This window comes from Marmota marmota, unplaced genomic scaffold (assembly GCF_001458135.2).
Source record: "Marmota marmota marmota unplaced genomic scaffold, marMar, whole genome shotgun sequence".
Classification (NCBI taxonomy): Eukaryota; Metazoa; Chordata; class Mammalia; order Rodentia; family Sciuridae; genus Marmota; species Marmota marmota.
The window spans coordinates 2,959,395-2,965,190 of NW_025999863.1; positions in this window are offsets into that span (position 1 = coordinate 2,959,395).

Consider the following 5,796-nt stretch of genomic DNA (forward strand, 5'->3'; position numbering starts at 1 on the left):
CCGGGGGCTGGGCGGGGGGCTGGGTCGGGCCCAGGGGCTGAGCGAGGAGGGCATCAGCCTGTCCTGCAGCCAGCAGCCTGTCCTCCAGCCAGCAGCCTCGCCGCTGCCTCCAAGACCGCCATCAAGCATTAGGCGCCTACTGTGTGCACCCACTGGGGGTGGAGGGGATGCAGTGTTTGTGATGAAGGTGGGGGACCCCAGCGTCCAGCTTGGTTTCAGGGCAGAGGAACTGGTGACTCTCAGAACTCAGGGTCTCATAGGAACCCTTCCATCGCCACTGGCGATATTGAATAAATCTCCCCATTCCGCTGGGCCTGGCTTTCTTCTATACACAAACATCGAAGATTTCACTCTTGAAGGGGAGTAAAGACACTCAGATCTGTGCAGACAGGTTGGGGTCTTCTCTCTGTCCTCTTCCCACACAGTGGCCCTAGGTGAGCATCTTCACCGAGTCCCAGATTACTCATCGGTTAAAAAATAAAGAGGACATTTCTTTCCGGGGCGGTGGTATTTATGGAGGGGATGTATGCAAAGCATACAGTAGGCATCCAACAAGCAGCCGCTCGTCATTGTCACGCGGTTGGCTCCTCATGAGCTGAGACCTTGCAAGCCTCATGCAGCGCAGGGATTGGACGAGAGGCCTCTGCAGCTCGGTAGAGTGTGTTTCCTTTCAAATGAGCCCAAATTGGGGGCTTTCGTGTGAGAGGCCCCTGTGGGCTCTTGGGGGTTTATTCCTGGAGTGGACTTCTCAAGTCTCTTCCAGCTCTGGGCTCCGTTCGTTTTTCCCATCAGCCATCAGCCAAAGAGCTTCCTGTGTCCTGGGCCCTACTGTGCGTCTCACTTGTCAGCCTCACCCTGAACGTAGGCTTAAGAATGAGCCCTGTGGGTGACCACAGACATGGCCTGGCTCTCAGTGCCCAGGGGGCACATCTGGTCCTCTCTCAGCGTCTCCCATGCTGATCCTGCCCACTGGCCTCGGCACATGCCGTCCCACTGCCTGGAAGCCCCGTCCCCACCCTCTTCCCTCTCACTGTCGGGGCTCCACACACAGCCCCACCCCAAGGCCTCCCTGGGACCCACATCCGACCCTCGGCCTTAGCTGTGGATATGCCCTTCCACACTCTGTCAGGAGTTTGGATCTCGTCCCTTCACCGACTAGTGGGTAAGTGGTTAGGGGAAGGGCAGATGCAGGGGAGGTTGCGTATGGAATTGTGTCAATCCCTGTTCCCGCTGTTCCCCAAACAAACCTTGGCAAGGAACAACAGAGCCTTCCCTGGAGGTCATCCTGGGACTCCGAGCTGGAAGGAAAACCAGCCTGCAGGCCTTGGCTTCCCTCTTGGACTCTGCAGCCAAGAATCACCTTTTGGAGACTCCAGGCTAGTCCCACTCAAAGCATAGAATACAGCCACCGGATGTGCCTGGAGTGGGGATTCCGGTTTCAAAAGGCAGTTGTCTCCCTTCCTGCTGTGTGAGCTTGAGAAAGTGTCTCAGCCTGTCTGAGTGCTTCTTTATCTGGGAAATGGGGCTAACAGCACTGAACTTGGTAAGTTAATGTGAGGGTGAGATGAAGTAGAGGGAGCTAGCCCCCAGCGTCTTCAAGAAATGGTGGCTGGTGTTGTTTTGGCAGAAGGGGGTAAATTGAAGGGATGTTGTGGATGTCACAGAACCAATAGGAAAGCTAGGACATTGGCTTTGGGAGCAGGCAGGTGCCCAGAGAGGACCATGATGACACAGGGAAGGCCGGGCCAGCTGTGCTGGCCACTACCCTCTGCACATGTCCTTTCCCATCTTTTGAACAGGAGCAGAACTCCAAGTCCTGGCTCCTTGGAGGGTGCTGGCATGAGATTCAGCAGATAACCTGAGTAGGGTTCTGGAAGGTTCTGGAAGGTCTAATTCCTGTACTCACAGTATCAAGTATCTATGGGGGCCGGGCGCAGTGGCTCACGCCTGTAATCCCAGAGCTCAGGAGGCTGAGGCAGGAGCATTGCTTCAAAACCAGCCTCAGCAAAAAGCAAGGCACTAAGCAACTCAGTGAGACCCTGTCTCTAAATACAAAATAGGGCTGGGGGTGGGGCTCAGTGACCAAGTGCCCCTGAGTTCAATCCTTGGTTAAAAAAAAAAAATCTATGGGGGCTTCGTGTGCGCAGGTAGAGGGCAGAGCTTTGAAGAGAGGGCAAGGAAAGCCGGGCTCTGCTCATGGCTGAGCCCCTACATGCTGTGTGCGCCGGAGAACTTTACTGTCCCTCTCTGAGCCTCAATGAAATGAGGGAAGGGGGCTCAGTAAGAGGAGCACCTCCTTTCAGATCCCTTCTTAGCCTGTTTGCTGGGTGCCCTTGGGGGGCTGTCTTCACCACTCTGGGCCTCAGTCCATCTCTGAGGACGGGGTTAGGTCCTCGTGCTGCCGGCTAGCTGTGAGGGCTTGGATACCCACGCCTCCTCCCCTCCAGGGGTGATGGCTTCTAGGTGTTGGGAAATACAGTGGTGATCCAAATGGGTGAGATCCTCACCCTTATCTGTTGCTCTCCTCAAAGGCGAGTGACAGGTAAGTGTCACCGTCACCATCTGCACGGAGTCAGCACTGCTCTTTTCTTCCAGGGCACACCTTGCCAGCCTCCTGGCTCCCCCATGGGGCGAGGTTCCAGAGGGCTTGGGTGGCTCTCCTTCAGGGCTCTGGACAGAGACCTTCCTTAGGGATTCCCTGGGGACCTGGTGGGGGTGGGGACCTGCGTGTGGTCCTGTTTTCGCTTCTGAACGCCTCCATTAATCCCCCTGCCTGGGCTCCAGGGTCGGGTTTCGGGGCCCCAGGCAGGTGTTGTCCAGAGCAGCCCAGTTTCCCTAATCCTCAGGCTCCAGAAGATGTTGTTGGTGGGGAGAAGAACAGGCCGGCTGAGGCCACCATCTGTGCAGCTCGGAGGGTAGGAGAGAGGTCTCTATAGTAACGGCTGGGGAAGGGGCTGCGTGGGCCTGTCTGTGCGCCTGCGTGGGCCTGGCCTGTACCAGGCAGGGGACAGGGAGGAAGAGACCCTCCTCCCGGCCTGTTTTCCTCCTGCCTGATGAGCTATCAGCGAGTGCTCCGGGCTGGCCTGGTGGCTCTCCCCGGGGTAATTAGCCACTGTTCTTAAGGAGTCCCCCGGGCACTTTCTAAAGAGAGTCATCACTGCTCCCTGTAGGCACCGTCCTTCTCCCGGGACACGGGCCAGTGTGGCAGAACTTGGGGTCCCAGAGGGGGGAGAGCCAAATAGGGAGCCTCTCCTTGAAGCTGAGGCCCCCAGCGAGGTGACAAGGGGCTGCCAGAATTAGCGAGGGACCCCACACAGTGAGTGATTTGAACAGCCAGCGGTAATTGTGCTGGGGAAGTGGCTCCCGGTGAGGGGGCCAGTCAGACCCACAGTGGGCAGGATGGCTGGCGGAGGGGGAGGGGACTCTGCAGCCTGGCCCTGCCCGCCTGGGATGCCAGGTCCAGAGCGCCCTCCTGGCCTTGGCACACCACCTGCCGCTCCCCAGCTCACTCCTCCTCATCCCGGGTCTCAGTTGAAATGGTGGCGATTCCTCCAGGAAGCCCACTATGCTCTACCCCTGGTCCTTCCACCTGGGCTGGGTCAGGTGACCTCTCTGGCTTCCCACAAGTCCCTGTGCCTCCTCCATCCGTTTGTCCCTTGTTTTTGAGCTGTCACTGTCTGGGAGTGTGAGCCTTTTTCAGGGAGGATTAGGACATTTCCTGCTAGAGCACTTTTGTATTAAAAAGACAGAGAGGAAACAATCTGTTTATTAGGGGGCTAAAGAAGACGCCAAGGAGACCAGCTGCTGGCCAGGCCTGGAGCCCCGGAAAGCTTGCCCCCCCAGGGAGCGGCCAGGGGCAGGCTTGACCACTTCTTGTACAGTGACACCCACTCTGACCACGCCACCCAGCCATGGCGCCCCTAGACATTCACCCGGTGAGAGCAGCCCTGCAAAGGCCTGTGCGTATCCATGGCAGCTTCAGCATCGCCTCCAAACCGGGAGTGCCCCGGAACCCAACGTGCCTGGGAAACCACCGTCCGCACCATGAGCGCCACTCCCTAATGAAAAGGTGCTGATTCCAGGTCCTCGCGACAGACAGCGGGCGGGGTCTCCGGACACCAAGGCCCACTGTGCGATTCCACTTAGACGACATTTGGGGACAGGAGACCCGGGGATGCAGACCAGAGCAGAGCTGGGTGGGGGAGGGGATGGTCTGCAAGGGCCAAGAGGACTTTGGGGTGAGCAGTGGCTCTGCTCTGGATCCCCGCGGTTACGCACGGAACTGCGCACCGGAGAATGTGGACCGCACCGTGCGTAGACTGTACCTCCACCTCCACCCACCTGGTTTTTAAAGAGTAATTATCTTTCTTTTCTTTCTCGGGGCTGGGATGGATCCCAGGGCCTCATGCCTGCTAGGTTTAAAAAAAAAAAAAGAGCTGGGATGTGGCAGGGGGTGGAGCAGCAGCCCCCAGGCCATTCCCTAGCGCCCAGGCATGAAGTACCTCCGCAAAGGACCCTGGGCTAGCGCTCAGGCCTTGCGGAGGACACTCTGGGTTCCCACCCCATCTCCTGCAATGCCCTGGTCCCTGCCCGTGTGTGGCCTCGGCTGCAGCATCTATAAAGCGGGACTGCCCTGAGTCGAGGACAGTTGGTAGGAGGGCCCCAGAATCCTGAGCATGGAGGCTCCACTCTCCTGGAGGACAGAGGCCCTGGGGGAAGCAGGGGCCAGGGGGCAGGGCGGGCTGCCACAGCAGGACACTGGAGCTGTGGGCAGTGAGCTCTGAGGCTTGCTCACTAGGTGGCCTGGTGCCCTTACCTGGCCTCTCGGTGCCTCAGTCTACCCACTTTAAAATGGGAATGATGGTAGCTGTCTTCTGGGGGCTCCTGGGGCCTCAGGAACACTTGGCATGTGGAGCAGCTGGTGCAGAGCCTGGCATGAAATGCGAGCTCAGGACAAGGTGGTGGTGTGGCTCAGGGGTGGCCTGCTCTCCTGGCACGTGCAAGACCCTGAGTTCCATTCCCTGCACTGAAGGGGGAAAAACCTCAAGAAGGAGAGAAAAACAGGGATGGTGGGATTCCCATGGGCCCTGAGGAGCTGCCCGTTGGTACTGGTCTAAATGCCACCTTCCCTGACTGACCCCCCAGTCCTCTCCACACCTCCCCACCCGCCAGCAAACAGCAGGGCCTCTCCTTTTTTAAAAAGTTTTCACTTTTTTTTTTAAAAAAGAACAAATGAGCCAAGCCCCATGCCCAGTGCCCTCCCATCCCTTTCTCTTTCTTCTACAGCGCCGCTCTCTAATGACTGCGCTGGCCTTGGAGCACGAGGCACAACGGAGGTGGCGGGGTGTTCCAGAGGCACTCCCTTGGGTTGTGCCCTCCACAGTGACTTCACTGAGTACCCACGATGTGTCGGGATTGCTCATGGCCTCTGCGACTGCTCCAGGGTTTTGACGGAACTTTCCCCAGTGAACACAGAGTCCCCTGTGGACGGCCAGCCCTCCATTACTACAGCCACCACACAAGACTGTCGACTTACAAGGAGAAATTTTGGAGGATGGCCCTATTTCTTCAGGACAATAGTGAGGCAGCACGTGACGTTGGGGGCACGTGGCAGACCAAAGTCACTGCCCTTATCACAAGGAGGCAAAAAAGAGAGAAAGAGATCAGGATCCCCTGATCCTCATTGGGGGCACACCCTCATGGACACAAGACATCCAGTGTCACCTCTTAAAACTTCACCATCTTCACATGGGGCTGCCCCAGAGACTGGCCTCTGACCATTGATCTTTGGAGGAC